The sequence below is a fragment of the Bacillus rossius genome (assembly GCF_032445375.1).
Source record: "Bacillus rossius redtenbacheri isolate Brsri chromosome 4 unlocalized genomic scaffold, Brsri_v3 Brsri_v3_scf4_2, whole genome shotgun sequence".
Classification (NCBI taxonomy): domain Eukaryota; kingdom Metazoa; phylum Arthropoda; class Insecta; order Phasmatodea; family Bacillidae; genus Bacillus; species Bacillus rossius.
The window spans coordinates 35,629,875-35,648,838 of NW_026962011.1; the positions used below are offsets into that span (position 1 = coordinate 35,629,875).

The 18,964-nt window shown below is 37.5% G+C and overlaps 1 protein-coding gene across 20 annotated transcripts in view; it reads right to left on the bottom strand.

Moving 5' to 3' along the window:
* Positions 1-18,964, bottom strand: part of LOC134542024 (coiled-coil domain-containing protein AGAP005037) — a 713,248-nt gene that overhangs the window by 649,417 nt on the left and 44,867 nt on the right. The window lies entirely within an intron of this gene.

The following is an 18,964-nucleotide window of genomic DNA, read 5'->3' on the forward strand; positions in this document are numbered from 1 at the left end:
GTTGCTGGTATACCTTGTTGCAGTCTAATAGGCGTTCAGATTTATTCGCGAAAAATGCCTGCCCCTATTTATGACAGTTCTACATTATGACTTTCTAGGTTATGATGTTTTGGCGTTGCGTGTTTCTAAGTTACTTGTTTATAAGTAATGCCAGTTCTAAGGTCTGTTTCTAATTTGTGATAGTTCTAAGAAGTGGTGATTGTTCTAACTTATGACAGTTCTAAGTTTTTTCTCGAGTATTTTAAGTTATGGCTGTTCTAAGTTGTCACTTTCTAAGTTATAAGAGGATCCCGAACCAGCGGTGGCCCTGTATCGCACACCTAATGGTTAAGGATCTCCAAATTTAAAGGCAATATAATTGTTTGTAAACCTTTAAGTTACAAACAACTATTTTCTTTGTGAACTTCGTAAAATTCGCAGTTAAGATAGGTTCCCTAGACATTTACGAAAAAGTGTGTTTAATAATTGCAAGGCGAACCTTTGTCGATAAAACCTTTTACTCCACAATGAAAAAAAAAAAAAAAAAAAAAAAACTTAGGTGAACAAATGCTCACTTATACTTAGTTACAGCCTTTCAGGACCGCTGTAAAATCTGGGAAAATAACTTTTAAAAATTGGTATACGTTTCATAAAAGATAAGCGGGGAGGTCTGTGCCGTGATTCGAAAACAAATGAAATTCAAAAATATATCCTTGAGAAGACAGAATTTTGACCATTTAAAACACAATAATTGTCTTTGACTTTAGCGTGATAAGTAGGAGCATGCATTTTTCACGAAATAAATTGACGGCTTATTAGACGTCAATAAGGTATGCCTGCGCTAGTGATTGTTCCCTTGTAATTGGTGAACGTCTGCAAGAGAAGAGAAGCCTTTGGCCGAGCAGTTCAGAACGAATTTGCTTCCGCAATGGACGGCTACGATTGGTGTACTGACACAGACACGTGACGCAGCCAACAACGAAATACAGACAATGCTATACAGAGATTTTTTTAACACGCAGCTGGTGCGGAAATCGTTTCGCGAAAAAATACAAAGCACTAGGGATAAAGAAACATACCTCAAATTTCTGCGGAAAATTAAAATCCAAAACATTTAAGTTTTGATAGAAAAAAATATGTAACACAAAAAAAATTGGTTGTCTGTAAAGTCGGTTTACGGACGATAGTTTCATGTGACAACGTCATAACAAAACATGGATGAAATGATTGCATACTTTATGAATAAAATTGAATCATTTTTATTTTAATAATAAAATAATAAATACTTGAAATTATACTAGTAATCAGATTTTTAAAATGCAAGAATAATTAACCTTTATTGCCGAAATTGTTGTTGTAATAAGCAATGAAAACCACATTAACTTTTCGCTTCACTTTATAAACAGTAGAGTGGAAGAGAGATAGATACTGCGCAAGCGTACAATGAGCGTAACGGAACAATGTGCGTAACGGGACACTTTTTCGTAGTGCAGCCGGCGTTCATCGATTTATTAGACGTCACGTCAAAAATAAATCGAGGATCTATTACATGAAATCGCTGAATGTCGTTTCGGTTAGCTAGCATGCAGAGAGACGCAACACGAAAGGCAGAGCAGAGACAAAGTGTTGGTGTGCACCTGGCTTGATGTCACGACCGTGTGATCCGGGCTGTTGCAGTCACTTAGCGCAGCGCCGCCAAGGACGCATTATCGCCCCGCGCGACCGCAATAAGCCACCCACGCCCGGCGCGGCGGTAGCGTCGCGCGCATGCGCACACCGCGCCGACCCCCGCCCAGGTGGTCGCCGGAGGAAGCGTCCTTCCTCTCTGGCGCGAGGCCTTCCTCTCTGGCGCGGGCCACACAAGTCTTCGGAGTGGGTGTCACGTCAACTGTGAAAGTTCCTCCAGATAAGGAGGGGTGCCTCCCATTTCAGATAGTTATTTTATATTTCGGTTAAACGCTGGTAAACATGTCAACTTTTTCAACAACGTTTTGAAGTTATACTTCTAATGCGACTTCCAACAAGGTTGCGTTAAACAATTTAACGCTACCATGGAGAATTATTTGCATGCAATTAAAAACTATTTTTTAATGATGCCAAAGAAGTATAACTTCTCACGCGCGTACCTAAGTACACGCACCCATTTTTTTTTTAATTTCTATCTTTATAAAAACCTACATTTTTAAGTATCAATTTTTTCCTTCGGTACTTTAAGATGTGTCAAATCATCCTGAAAAATAAAAACATTCAAAAAAAATTGTTTGCCTAGAAATTTTAATTTTGTTTTCATTTTGAAAAATATATGGAAATAAAAGTGTATTTTCCGGTTTAAATATAAATAGAAACGTTGTAGAGTAAACTAGCGAGACTTTATGGACACCATTTCATAGCTTGTTTACGGTCTCGCCAGCTCTATAGAAAAAAAATTCTATTTTATAATTACGTATCCTTCCAAAATAATCTCTCTGTAACTGTATGCAACGCAGTTGCTATTATTTTCTTATTCTGTCATTCCTTGTTTTTTCCCCTCATATTTAAATCTTGGAAGGGAGGGGTCCCAGTCCCGAAAGTACCAAAGGAATTCCCGATACTTTTAATATAGTAAAAGAACATGGAACTTAAAATAGATTCCCGGTCCTTCGGTACTTTTGAGATTCGACAACGACGGCATTAAATTACTTTTTTTTTTTTTTTTTGACGCTACAGTTACTTTCATCTGATGCACTCTGGAGACTATCAGTCGCCAGTCGGTGTGTCTGCTTGTCGAGCCAATAGTCATTTAATAACGACATATTTCTTTTTAATTTGTTACGAGAAGAATAAATGTATTTTTTAAGTTAATAATTCTGTGATTCATCATACGTTAAAACGTTTAATTGTTTAAATGTATTTTTTTTCTTTCGCCAAAGTTAAAGACTGGGCGTGTAAGGCTGTGAATAATGTGATTCGTTCACATTAGTAGATAATTTTTGCAAAGTTTTATTCATTAAAACTTAATGGTTGAAAACTAACAATTGCTACATCAATCACTGGCTGCTGAACCATTAATAAAAAATAAATAAAAAATAAACTACCTAGTAGCTACCGAAAGTACCGGGAGTTCTCGGTGCCGTTGAAGGCTAGTACCGAAATACCCGGCTCTGAATATCGGTTACGGTTCCGAATGCCGTAAAATCCGCTGCGCACTGGGGACGCACCACAACGCCGAAATGCCAAATTGACCACAACACCGACAGCTAGAAAACTGCTGTGTACCACAACGCCGAATTACACACTAACGCCGAAAAATGTCATTGCAGGACTGCCACAAAGGTTAGGTTAGACTAGGTTAGGTTAGACTAGGTTAGGTTAGACTAGGTTAGGTTAGACTAGGTTAGGTTAGGCTAGGTTAGGTTAGGTTAGGCTAAGCTAGGTTCAGTTAGGTTAGGTTTGATTGTGGTATTTCGGCGTTAAGGTACATTTAAGAAACACACATATTTCATTCAGTTGTTTTTCGGCGTTGTGGTACACAGCAGTTTTTTAGCTGTCGGCGTTGTGGTCAATTTTGACATTCGGCGTTATGGTATTTCGGCGTTGTGGTAACGACCCGTACCGAAATACCCGGCTCTGAATATAGGTTACGGCTCCGAATGCCGCGATGCCGCTGCACTCACCCGGTGTGCTCGGGTCGACGCCGGCCCCGTGTCCTCTGGGCGGTCGCTCGCGGGGACTGGCGCGGACACCAGTGATGCCAACTCCTACAGAGTGTTCCCCCTAGGACCAACTTCAAATCCCCCTAGATTTAGATTAAAAACCCCTAAAAATTCTTCATTCAACCTTACATTTCCTTATATTTCTCCCCAAACATAGCATGATAATTTTGAAAAATAACATTCAGTATGTAAAATTGTATACAATTTACGAATTTAATTTCAGTTTAAAGAATACATGTTTACTAAACTTGAAGTTCTGAATTGGTGGCCTAACATTTCCTAAATTTTTGCTGATATTATTTTTTTCCCAATAAAAACTCGCGAGTACACAACAAACTAACGGACACAACCTCCACCAGACAACATACAACGTGAAAACGTTGAACGGTAAAAGTAAAAACCGGAATTATCTTGACCAGCAAGTTGTTGTTGGTCGTAGTGCGAAATTCAACCACCAGTGCCACTTGTGTTGCATGTTCAGTTTTTCAATTTGTTTTCAAGATATACACTTTAATTTCACAACCTCAAAAAATTTCTTAAATAATGTACCCGCTAAAAAAAAATCCCCCTAAAAAAAACCCCATTACATCTTGGTCCCCCCTAAATTTGGGGGACAACCCCCAAGTTGGCATCCCTGGCGGACACCCCCGCCGACGAGCCGCCCACCTCCGCCGCGGCGGCAACGGGCCGGAAGTCGTCAACCCCGCCCACGCCTACCCTACCCAGGTGTCGCTTCGCGCGCCCTGCTTTCTCGCCCGGGCCACAACCAGGGCCATGCATATTTCGCGGTTTCGATGGCCTTCAGGATAGACTGCACACACCCCTGTACACTCGGGCAAATAACGCAAGTTCATTGGCTGCCGACTTGTTGTAAGTCGTCTCAGCTGGTTTGTCTGTGATTAGATCCTTCTTTGGTTGAGGGTTTACAACTGGTTGAGATTCGTCCAGACGAACAGTAAGCCAATAGCAAAATTATCTAAGAGGTATATGTGTTTGAATTCTAGCCTATCACCGAATGAATCCGCGAATTTTGCAGGTCTCTGACGATATGATGCCGAGAATAGTTATAAGTTAAAACACTGTAGCACAGTCTGTGTTTCGTGATAGGGTGAATTTCTTTCAGGTACATGTCGATTGATACAAAACACAATCAGATTAATTCAATGCGAAAGCAAACGCGTCCTGAATGGCTGAGTCAAAAAAAAAAAAAAAAGGCGACGACTTCTCTCGCAGACGACAGCCAATCACAAGGAAGAAACCGCTGGTGCGGGCGCACCTTGTTGCAGTGTAATAGGCGTTCAGATTTATTCGCGAAAAATGCCTGTCTCTAGCCATAACCCTACAATTGGGCCTACTTCAGGTTTTGGGAGGCTTCAAGGTAAAATAATGCTGAGTGTGATAAATGTGATGAAACTGTGTTTTCAACTACACTGCTGGACGCGCATCACTTTATTTCTGAGAATTTCTGGTGTCCAGTTAGCGTTTCTATTTTTATTTTCTCACCTCCATTATGTTTTTTGTAAGATGTATTCTAATCTCTTATTTTCTAGATGAAATAATTTTAATGTAAATTGCTTTAAGTACCTAATCTAAGATTTTCTTCAGACCACACACCATTTTTACTCAAAAATCTGTTTAAATGGCTATTATATTTTTACCACCAAGTTTTTATTTTAGCAGAAACAAGTTTGATGCCGCACTTAAGTTCATTAAGAACATCAACATAACACTATTCAAGCAAGAACAACACTGGAAAGTTAACAATTTTTCACAGTATTTCGTTCATTTTAATCAGATGTCAAAAATTGAATTTTAATGAAGTTTCCGGTACTGCATCTGAAAACTAATTGAATGCGTTAAACTGCGCAAGTACGCGTAAATATGACCAAGTTAGCTAAAAACTGCAAGAACAGGTGGAACTTAGGAAAAAAATAATTGTGAAATTTCTTTTTGTAAAAAAACGTTATATATTTGAATTCACGGTTGCTTACAAAAATCTTCATTTGTATTCTAACATGTATAAATAATATACATAAAATAAACCTTTATGCATTATATATAATAAAATCCATACAATAATAATATAAAGTCAATGGGTTTATTTTGTATTGAGATAACATCTAATTGAAAGCTTTCCATATACTATAGCTGCAAGAAAAACCCTGTCAAATAACATTTTCGTAGGCCTTGAAACACACGACCTGGCGAATACGTTTCAAAACTTCTCTTAGTAAAGAAAAAAAAATGTCCCGCTAGAAATTTCGTATGGCACACTGTACGGTGACGCGAAATCGTCGGAAATTCCCCCGCGTATCGCGAGGTTATGTCCATGAGGTTGGCAACGCTGGTTGGGCAGAAGGAGAGACGGGAAGCCTACAACTCACGTAGTTTCTGTTCCCTGCAAGAATTTCCGAAGATTTCCGAAGTTTTGCGTTTTGGTATTAACGCCACTTCAGCCGCTAAATCAGAAGTTCAAGAATGTTGTGACTGACCTAACATAACCTAACCCTTCGATTTTTTTTTAAATTTCAATTTTTGAGAGAAATCCGAAGTTGCACGAACGTGGTAGGGAACCGAAACTACGTGAGTTGTAGGCTACCGAGGAGAGACGCGACTGCCCCCTTTCCCCGATCCAGCCACACATCTTCACAAAGGATCAAACCATCAACTCGGGTCGGAGCACATTCCACATTCCACAGCGCAGCAGCGCAGGCCACACGCGTCGTCCCCTTATCAGCTCCGCTGACGGCGCATGCGCTGCTGACGTCTCCCCCTGACGGGCCGCGCCCAGTGCAGCCACCGTCACGGAGCCAACTTTCCCTTCCTGCGGCCTGCGCACACTTCCCCGTCACGTACTCTGCCACCATAACGTAACGACAGACATAAACTGCGCGGTAAAAAAAAAATTTGTTTGTCTGTAAAGTCGGTTCACGGACGATAGTTTTAACGTGTCAACGTCATAACAAAACATTGATGAAATGATTGCATACTTTTATGAATAAAATTGGATATTTTTTATTTTAATAATAAAAGAATAAATACTTGAAATTATACTAGTAATCAGATTTTTAAAATGCAAGAATAATTAAACTTTATTGCCGAAATTGTTGTTGTAATAAGCAATGAAAACCACATTAACTTTTCACTTCACTTTATAAACAGTCGACGAAACAGTTCACGTGCAGATGACTTGTAATTAATTTTAAAAACTGGCGTTTAGCTATAAAGTTTAAATATAATTATGAACCAGTTTTCATATAAATAAACTGTAATCAAATATCTATCATCAATTATATGAATCACCATAATTTTTTAGTCAATTGTAACATAACCTATTATTACTGCACTCGCCGACAGCGTAACGGAACACAGAGTAACGGGACACAGCGTAACAGAACAATGTGCGTAACGGGACACTTTTTCGTGCGTGCAGCCGGCGTTCATCGATTTATTAGACGTCACGTCAAAAAACTTCTTAACTGGCCGTCCCCCCCCCCCCCCAATGTATCTGTTAAAAATCCGTGTTATGGTAGTTGCAGTTTGCACAGTGTTGATTGTTGATATTACAAAACCTCATATTACTTTGGTAGTCCCGAGTTTCACATCAGTTTGATATTTCGTGACCGGCACGTTAAAAATATGAGCTGCGTCAAAATGCATACAACTTCAACATGCAATTATGTTAAACAAAATATATTATATGTTGGTGTGTAATTTGTAAACAAAATAACGTGTCACTGGTTACATCAGGTGATTTTGACTGTTCTACAAGCTCTGTTTTCCGCCAAGCAGCACTGCAGTTATAGTTCTACATACGTCATTGCTAAATATTTTCCCCAGCAACATTACAGTCTATATGCATCATTACGCAGCATTACAGTTCTATATACATCATTACTAGAGACCAGAAAAATTCGCGGATTCATTTCACGACAGCCTGAAATTCAAATAGTTATACCTCAGTGCTGCCTCTGCTATTGGCCCACAACTCACCTGGAAGACCCGGGGCCAGTGAGAAACACTCAACCGCAGCTGTATCGAATCACAGGCCGCTACGTTGGGACACCTTCACAAGACAACAGCCAATGAGAGGGTGACATTTGACCAACTATAAAGTTCATCCTAGAGGTCATTGAACCCGCGAATTTTTCCGTTCCCTAATCATTACTCTATGTTTTCCACCAGCAACATTACAGCCCTACATACATCATTACTCTTAAGTAGCATTCCAGCAGCCGACCTTCTTTCTTCGTTGCACGCGCTTCAGGAACAGCCATAAAGTTCCCCTCATACCCGTCTTTCCTGTATTCTTCCCTTTTCCCTGGAACGGAACCACTCCGTTTCCAAGATTTAATTTCATAACGGGGGAAATGCTATCACCGCTGCAACGGTCGGCCCCTAAAATTCCACAAAGGAAAAAAAAACTATCCCAGTAAGGAAACTAGGCGTCTGCTTAATAAACTGCCGTAAATAACACTCCTTCCTCGCCAGACGAGATTTCTAAACGAGAAAGCCCGCCCGATCGGGGAAACAAGCTTAAACAGCAGCACGCCATTTTGGATTTTGTTTTTGCCAAGTTCAGATTTTTTAAGAAGAAATGTTTCATGATGGGACTGTGGAAGCAATATGCGGTGGTTCAGTGAGTGACTTCTTGCGAGAAAAAAATTGTAATCGTGAATATTTGCATAACGTTTTACGAATAGATAACGTGTTTATATGTCTAGTGACAAAATTCGCTACAAAACACAAAATGTAATTCGAATACCATTACAGTGAGATATCTGTAAAAATGTGTCCTAAATTAAAAAATAAAGACATGATAATGCAATAATCCAAAATGGCTCAAGATAGTTGTTATTGAAGTGTTTTTATTGTTATTTTCTCTAGGGGCTATTCCATGTCACCTGTAAGGCTCCTCTTCAAACTATTTAAGCCCCACAAAGTCCAGGACGGTATGACTCCATCTTGAGCCAATGGCAAGCAGTTACTGATCGAGGTCACAAATTTATACCAGAAGCGGAAGAAAAAAAAACCGCGGGGAAAATGAAATACAAAGTGAAATGGAAGAGGTATTTAAATTGCGTATTGTTTTACGCGCCCTCTGGCTATTGCAGCGTTTTTCAAACTTCCTCCCTTCCCCCTACAAAAAAGAATATTAAACTAAAATCTCGTAAGCATACAAGACATTGCAATTCCGTAGAACTGAGATTATTTATATATGATGGAGGAAAAAAAAAGCTGCCAATAAATTCGGTTAAAGAAACTGTGACGTTTCGGTGACATCACCGATCATCAATTGGTGTTGTGAGGAACGGCATTTTACAGTGCGAGAGAGCCCTTAGCCCTTAGGGGTCGTCCATTAATCACGTAATGTTTTTTTAGCTAATTTTTAACCCCCCTCCCCTCCCCCCTAGTGATTTGTGGTGAGATTTTAGACTACAAACCCCCCCCCCCCAAAACCACCAACAACAATAAATCACGTGTATTTGTTTGGTACAAAATATTTTTAACAATTTCAGAATATTATCTTTAAATACAGGGGCGCAACAACTAAATTTCCAAAGGGGGGGGGGGGGGTGACAATACACTTTTTTTATAAAGAATCATCAATCCCCCCTATTGAAGTGGGGAGTCCGGGGCTCCTCCCCCGGGAAAATTTGTATTTCAAGGTGGAAAATGGTGCTTTTTAAACAGTTTTATTATCTAAAAATTGATTACACAGCAATTTATTTGCCCCCGTTTGCCCCCACTTCAAGGTTTCAGAGGGTGGGGGGGGGGGGCAAAATACCCTTCCCCCCCTGTTGTTGCGCCCCTGTTTAAATATAGGTATAATCTAATTTAATTCTGGAAAATTAAGCACAGTGATGAAATGTCCAGACACACATTAAGGTTGCAGGTTTATTCTCACTGGCATAAAAATATTAAAGGAAAGGCTTATATGTGATTTACGCATGTATTCGGCTCCAAAATCACAGTCTTACTGGTGACTGGCAAGCCGAGCCGGGTGGTTCATGTTGCGGCGGGCGGGGATATTGTTGCCTGGCTACGGCGAGTCAAGGCCACGCGTCGCTTTTCGGTTTAGTAGAAATCGGACAAAAAAATAAATACACGTGATATCTCTCTACACCCCCCCCCCCCACCCCCCTTGTGATATTTCGTGATTTTTCCCGGAACCCCCCCCCCCTCACCATTTCGAGCCACACGTGATTAATGGACGATCCCTTAGCAACGGGTCTCTTGTATAGAGTATCCCACTCTTAGATTGCAGTGTGGAAGTAAATGGGCGCATTCTCTCTCTCTCTCTAACACACGCCGATTGCCGTTAGCACTGTCCTTGTTTCTTCGTGCGTTGTTGCCAAATATCAAACGAAATTTAAAATTTTAATTTTTGGACCAAGCTTTTTTTCATATTGTATAGAATCAAAATACGCATCAGGCAATGCTTATTTTGAATACTTAACAATATTTTAAGTGTCAGAAAAAAATTAAAAAACATAACTTATTCGCTGCGAATTGTTTTGAAGTATTCCGATGTTTCACATCTAAAAAGAAAACCTACATGTGTATTTCATTCAGATTTTTTTTATTAGTAAAGTAATGCCTTAGGACGCCACCGAACAAATGTTAAGACAAAAACTGTACAGGTTTCACTTAAATAATTTTTTTAATGTATTGAAATGCATTTTCTCACAAACTGACACATCAAAAAGTTGACCCGCGGAAAACATTTTTTTCTATTAAAGATAGATGGGGGACGAAAGCGAGAAAAATGTTCACAATGAATTGAATTAGTTTTTAAAAGCAGCTCCATCTCAATTGCTTCTACAGTTTCCGTGGTAATAGCTGTTAAAGATGTGTCTTATCAGTACAAGAGCGCGCGCTGCCGTCGTAAGAGGAAACAGGGCCGTGTGTTTAGATAAGTGGGGTTCTGTCCTACAAGCAATTTCAAATACATGGCTTCCTTAGTCAACAAAAAATATTATAATCGATTCTTGAACATAATATGTAAAATGTATGAAATAAATACGAAGGAATTTAATAGCGATCATGGTACAAAATTTTGAATTATTTTTCTATCCTTCTCACCAAGCATCTTATCAAACATTGTTTTAGACAAGTTTTGGAAAATAATTATGATATTATTACAAACAATTTAAACAGATTTGATAAGGTGTCTACTAAGGCAGTTACGTTTTTTTGTCCGGTGAAATTTTTTTTCGAACCCATGCAGTTATGGCTGGTCGTATCAAAAATTTATTTAGAAAACATTTTTCGGCATTAGGTAATCCGAGTTATCATACGTTAAAACGGATTCGATATTATTCATACTATGGGAGTTGTTGCGATTTTTCTGTTTTTCAAAAAATCTTCCCCATTTCGAACCAATTGTTCGGATTTTTCCCATAACTTACTCGACCGAGAATTTCCATCACCATATTTTATTTATCATTTTGGACATGGCTTGTCCAAAAATACGGCATTTATCGGGCCCATGAAAATGTGATATATATATATATATATATATATATATATATATATATATAATTATATATATGGGATTTTTAGAACAGAAAAGAAAACTATAAGAAAATTTCGTCTACAATAGGTAGTTTTTATTTGAAATTTACATAAAAGTGGCATTATTACAAATTTATATGTGTAATAGTATAAAATATTATAAATTACGATATGATTTCTTAAAATGCTTCTTGTTCGATCCAAATTACAAAGACACGCATCTCCTGAAATTCGTAATGTGTTAGAGATTTGGCAACAGCGCGCGCCATAAGCCGTGTACTGCAATCTAAGAGTGGGACGGGCTATAGCCACCTAAACCTTGTCTCATCCTTAGCTTGCGGTGTGCATTGTAATGGGCATTTACTCTCTTTACAATTCAAGGTTTCTGCCATTAGTGCTGTCCTTTTTCGGTGTGCTATGTTGCCAGATATATGCCATAGAGCACAAAAGTTTTAGCCACAACTTTAAAATGTAATGATAATTTTTCTTGATAAATCTGAAACATTGTAGTCCATTTTCTAATGGAAAATTTAGAATTAAAATTTTTGGAAGTACAAAGTCCTCGGTTTACGTCGGGGTTACGTTCCTGAAAACCGCGACGTAAATAGAAACGACGCAAAATGAGCCATGTTTCATGCCACCGGCCGGCCACGGCCCAAGGTCGGCCGGAAGCTCTGGCATAGACGTGACAACGGGCAATTTTATCAGCAAATTACAACCGACAGCGTGGGAAACAAGTCCAACTAGTACTTCTCAGCTTTACAGAATGGTTATTTAACCAGCTGCTTTATTACCTTTATTGATTGAAATATAAAAACAGATATATAGTCGTTTGGAAGACATCTTATGAAGAAAAAATCATAAATTGCAGTGAGCTGATACTGTAGGCCTACTACAAACGCATTTAATCACGATAAAGTTAACAACGGCAGGTTTAAAACTCCGGCCAACTCAATGATATCATAGCGACTGAAGTGTAGAGCTGTAGCAAACCGTATGTATTCGTTACTGAGTAACGGGAGCGGCATCTAGTAACGAGTAACGAAACGTTACACACGAATGCATTTCGTTACTCGCATTTTTCGTATGTTTTACGCATGCGCGCGCTTATTCGTTACAAAGAACGATGTTTGTTTATTAAGAAAAGTATAATTTGGAAATTCGTCGTCCAAGTTTTTTACTGTTTATTAAAGGTATTGTGTGTGTAGACAAAGTTTGAGATTGGAACAGAAACAACGTAAGAAAGTATTTTTTACAAATTATAAATATGTATGTTTTTGTTTTTTATTATCGCGTATTTTCACGTTTTTTGTTCTTATCTTAAAAGAGATATTATAATAAAGCTGCTCTAATGAGATTTTATTGTTTCTTGGTCAACAAAAGCTGTTAATTATCAAATACTTTTAATTGTTTATATTCGATTTATTATTATTTACGCGACGTCATACTGTACGCGTACGAAATACGACTCGATTCGTTGCTGTTACATAACATAGCATGTTATGCGGTATCAGAAGTAACGAGTAACGAGCCGGGTGGTTCATGTTGCGGCGGGCGGGGATATTGTTGCCTGGCTACGGTGAGTCAAGGTCACGCGTCGCTTTTCGGTTTAGTAGAAATCGGGCAAAAAAATAAATACACGTGATATCTCTTTACACCCCCCCTCCCTCCTTGTGATATTTCGTGATTTTTCCCGTTACGAAAGTAACGAGTACTAATTGTTATAGTAACGAATACATACGGGTACACTTTTTTTAGTTACTTTTACACCTCTACTGAAGTGCCAAGGAGTTGGACGAAAAGGGGTAGGAGAAAATGCTGTGTCGTTGCGGGAAGTAGATAACACTTCTACGTACGAGATACGTGGGTGGCCGAGCGGGCGGGCTGGTAGTATTGCATCACCGCGCGGAGAGCAGCGGAGAGCAGGAAGCGTCCCTCACGCTACATAGCATAAATTAACTACCGAAGGAAACAAAGAATTATAAACGAATTATATACGGTGTTTTAGTAAAAATAAAGATTTACGGTCATTGTAAACGACGTTATTGTGAATCGGCGACAACTTAAATTGAAACATGAGTACTCAAACATTAGCGACGTTAATCCGAAACGACGTAAATCGGTACGACGTAAATAGAGGACTTACTGTACATGTTCCAGTTGTATTCCATTAAGAGCATCATCTGATAATATTCCAATTTTACTTCTAAGAAGATACAACAAAGACACCATCTTGGTTTCAACCATTTTTTGTCAATATTTTTAAAAAGATTATTTAATATTAAAATTTTTAACTTAAAATTTAGCTTGCATTTAATTTAATGAAATGCCTTAAGGGGATTGGTGCACCAGCATCGTATTAAAAAAACAATATATTTGTTAATGATTCAGCTGCTAGAGAAAATTTGAACCATTCTGGTGTAAAAAATTTTTTCAATTTTTTTATTTTAATTTAGTTATTGCTGATTTTCGGGAATTTTTCAAATTCAAGCTTTATTAAAAAACTATAAAGAATTCAGTGGTAAAACTTTCGCAGATAAATTTTCAGACACGGGAGATATGACTGTGACCATTATTTTATCTGTAATCATTATTATTTTAATGTATTTACAATTTGAATTTTAATAACTGAGCTGCTACGAAATTGCGTGATATTCATTTGCGAATTTAATAACATTCGCGTTTTCATTTTTAATTCAAACGCCAACATATCTGTCGGCTGAATGATTGACTTTATTTTAGTCTTTAGTTTATTGCAGTCGGACCTAAAGTAAAAACGTAGCTGTAGAAGTTTGAGCAGCGTGCAAGCTCGGATACGAGAAATTATGGAGCGCGCTGGACAGTAGTGACACCTTGCGACTGTTTCCCCAACTTTTTGCAGCCAGCCCACCCTGCCACAGCTGTCTGCTGTTTACGAAGGGGAGACGGGATTTCGCGCGAAACTGATATGAAGGCCAACGTACTCATTTTCAGTAGATAAGAGAACGTGCTTGGTCTAGCTCGGCGTATAATTGAATGGTTATTCTCTGTTATTATTTAGCACAGTGATTTAGCCAGATGTTTTTTTTGTTGTAAGCGTGAGATTTATTCAGGAATAAAATGCCGAAGAAACTCCACCAAGCAGAGTACACAAAAGAACAAAACTATCGAAAGCCATTAGAGCGCTTAGAAAAAAGAATAAAGAAAGATAAGAGATTATTTTATTATAGCTTTTTTTTACCATACATTTATTTTTCAGAGTTGCGTATGTACAACGCGATGGACGCGATGCGACAACAAAAAGATGTGTAAAATTGTAAACATGATTTTTTTTTTCCAGCAATGCGTGAACCGTTCATAAACTATATTCAACATGTATCCGTATAATTACGTTTGAATTTTTTTATGACAGGCATCAATGTTAACAAGTTTATTAAGCCACAATAGACTTTTTTCAGAAAAATAAGTGTAGCAGTAAACACTCAACATAGTCTCACACAAAATCAGTTTACATGAATGCAGTTTTAAGAAGTAAGCTACGTAAATAATAGTTAAACATTATTTAATATCTGCTGGTAACGTTTCCAAAGTATCAGCTTCGCCTTCATTCACAAACAATTTTCGTGAGCTTATTAATTTATTTTGCTGGCGTTTCGTTGGTGACTGTTAGGACTGCAAAATTAGTAAACATTTTTCACCCTATCCTGAGTTAAATCTAAGTGTGCGCGGTTAGATGAGGACCTGTGTCTCATGCTTACGCCTTTACACTCTACTCATGCGGGGTATTAACCATGCGCGTAAGGGCGCGTTGCCAATGACTTGTACGATAGTCTCAACAATCCCCTACGGACTCGAAAAATGTCACCTGCTCATTGGCTACTTGACTTGTGACAACTGTTTGTTGTAATGCCTGTGATTCATCGTTGATTTTGTTGAGGAGTTTTTAGTGATTCAGAGCCTCCCATTTAACTGTGGCCGAATTGAAGAAGCAGTACAAATGTTACATGCTTGAATCCATAGCGAATGGAAACCACAAATATTTACTGATGTAGTGGTTGGTAAAAAAAATATATATTATTCGTTTCGCGTCCATCACTTCGCGCCATGTTGGCTCCTATATTATATGGATTTACAAAATATAACGATTCATTTACGACACTTAAGATAAGGTGTTTAGGATTTTAAGAATTCACTTGAATTAATATTTAAGAACATATTTCAGGATAACTTGTGAAGACGCTCGTACAGACGGCACCGGTTGTGATGACTCATTGTTACCAGAGCAGGGGCCACGCATGTGAAACCTCAACACAACTCGAAAATCAGTAAGTGTTACATTGAAATGTGTCCGCTACAAATGTTCAGGAATTATAATTTTGAAATCGAGTAGAAATATTCCTGCAATTAGCATTAGGTATATTTTAATAGACATTGAAAGCGAATCATTAAGTAGCTTCAAAATCCAAATACCAGAATACAGATAGTCTGTAACAATACAGACCTCTCCGACTAGATATGGTCTAGATTGTTAATAGTAACACATTTGAAAAAAAAACTGACTAGTTACTGAATATGTTGAAATTATGGTAAACCTGTTACTTTAGATGATTGGTGATGTAATAATGTCTCTTGGAAACTACATAAAATTTTAACTGCTTTTATTTCGCAAATCACCATGGCGGCCATTTTACGATCACGATTTAGTTCTTAAATTTTAAATTAGTTTATTTGTTGAGAGCCTGGTACAATGTGTCTGACCACTAAAGTGATCCGAGCCGCGTAGTGTATACTACTGCGAGGTTGCCGATGTAGGCTCGGGTCGGGACGAATTTCGCTGTGAAGAAACAAAAGGTTTTAAATACATGGAAAATTATCCCAAAGCCGAAAATTTGTACAGTAGTAGAATTAACATTTCTTAGTAACACGACAAAAGTTTAAGTACTGCCGCAAACCTTGTGCGTCACACCAAAAACGAGCAGTTAAGTCCAAAATGACATTTTTTTGCTACGATCCACAATAATGGATATTGCAAATGCAGTTTATGGATTAGACCGTCAGTATGGAACCCAAAATAATCTAGAAACATTGCCCTATCTGAGGATAGTGATAAAAAGCACAAAGTTTAAACATGTTTCTATAAAATAGACCATTTAAATCATTAAAGTTAACGAATTCACTTTCATTCAATTTTAAGGAAATATAAATACATCTTACATAAACTTAAAGATCCCAACGTGGAAATCGCTTAAAGTAAACGTTGTTGCATATTTATTCATCTTTAAATTGGTATATTTTTTAAGTGTCTCATACAATTAGTCTGACCACTAAAGCGATCCGAGCCGCGTAGTGTATACTACTGCGAGATAGCCGAAGTAGGCTCGGGTTGGGACGAATTTCGCTGTTAGGAAACAAAAAATTTTAATACATGGAAAATTATCCCAAAGCAAAAATTTTGTACATTAGTAGAATGAACATTTCTTAGTAACACGTCAAAAGTTTACCGATGAAACCTTGTGATCACACCAATAATGAGCAGTTGAGTCCTTAATGATAATTTCTACAATGATCCACAAAAATGTTTCGTAAATTTAATAACTTTAATACTTTGTTAAGTCGGTTCTCATTATGGCACCAAAGTAATATAAAAGAATGTCCTACATGGTAATTGTGATAAACACCTCAAAGTTTAAACGTCCTATTATTAAATTGGTAATTTTAATCATAAAAAGTAAGAAAAAAATATTTTTTTTATAGAAATTTGACTACATGTTACACAAATATGTTGTGCGTAGCGTCAAAATCACTTCATAAATATTGTCTGTGTTTTTTTTTTTTTTTTTTTTTTTTTAAGTTTTAAATGTGTATATTTTGAGTGTCTGGTACAATAGTCTGACCACTGATGTATTTCAAGCTGCGTAGTGTGTTTGCAGCAGTGTTAAAGTCGCTTGTGCTGGGACGTTTTTTGCTCCAGAAAACTAAGGTTTTTAATGTATGGTAATTCCAGACTGAATTTTACTCTGAAAGAATAAACGTTTCCTAACTACAAGTGATTTTTTCTGCAAACGTAGATAAAAATCTTCCAGGATGCGATTTGCTTAGGTAAAAATGTTAGTATGATGGACTCTTTAATTTCTAAATTATAAATAAATCACAACAATAGAACTTCCTAGAAAGTTGTGATAAACTGACGATATTGCGCGAGTAGCAGACCCGTACGTGACTACAGAGAAAGGCTATTTTCCTTGACCGTTAGGATTTATGGGACGAACACCCTCTCACAGCTAGAGTCATAAAATACGGTCAAACTCTTGCAAAAACATCCACCACCACTCTTTGCCACTAGCAATTCAACGAAGTCAGCTAGGTACAGCACTCCAATAAATTAACTTAGAAAAAAATACTAAATATGTAATTCTATCAATACATTTTACAACACAACTTATGTTTTATTTATTTTCTGGGAAAAATAATATTATCATACGAATTATGTTATAAAAGTGACAAAACTCACATTTACGGTGTATCGTTTTCTTCAATTGTTATGTAGTAAACTAATTTTATACAATTAAATATATATATATTTTATAATATAGGCTACATTAAAATTTTGCGTAGTTCTGATCGAAAATAATATAATGTATTAGAAATAAAAAAATAATTATATTTTTTGGTATTAAAATAATTTTTAATAATTAAATTTTTATAACAAAATACGAACACACATATATAAAACCAGAGGTCCTCTAAAATTTTGATTTACAAGTTCCAAGCAGAAATTGTTTATTGTTAATTTTAATGTATCAAAAATCATTCATATAAGAAAAAAGAAAATGTAGTATATCTCAATAGATGTAAAATGAATACACCCTATCATATGCATTAAATATATTTTAAGTAATCCATAAATAAGACCAAGTTTATTGAGTGTCGCAGTACGCAGCGTGTTTCAAAGCCCGCCGGCCGTGAAAGATCAGTACGGCCGCAGTACACTGCAACGCTCGGGCAGCTTTCATGAGGCAACTAATTATGCTAGACTCTTTATAAATATACTATCTTAAAGCTAAAAGTATAATTATAACCATTTATTTAGACATTTTTTCGCATTGGGCTCTTCAAATCGGTGTAAATAGTATTTTTATCTGGGTGGCAAAGATAAAAAAAATATATGTCGTGAATTAATCGCTTTATATCATATCTTAAATATTAAAAATTTAATTTTTTTTCTTACATTAATGGGTGTATTACAGTTTCTAGATTATTTTGGTAGGTTTACGGACAGTCAAAATTAAAAACTGTATACTTGGGTAGCATTTTAATGGACTGATGTAAGTTGCTGTCACCTAGGACTTAAATGCAAATTTTCGGTGATAACGCACAAGGTCTACAGCGGTAAACTTTCGGTATATTATTAAGCATAGTCAACTCTACCACAGTACAAAAATCCAGCTTTGGACAAATTTTTCGCAGGTTTGTGCCTTTTTAAGTCTTGGTTTCCTGGAGTAACACGAAAGTCTACGCGGGGAAGGGCGGCTACCTGATCCGAGAATGAAGGATAGGGCGAGATGGGAAGCGAAGATAAGATCTGGTTTCGTGGTTCGCTTTCCGTCCGTGTTGGAGAGAGAGAGAGAGAGAGAGAGAGAGAGAGAGAGAGAGAAAGGCGATATTGTGGAAGACCTTCGAAAGATTCCCGCTAGATGGCAGGCCTCAGAGCTGCAACCTCCGACAACCTCCCCTCACAGAAGCTCTCTCGCCACTAACTTGCCAAATCTAAGCCGCTAGCTTATATACGTGCTGGC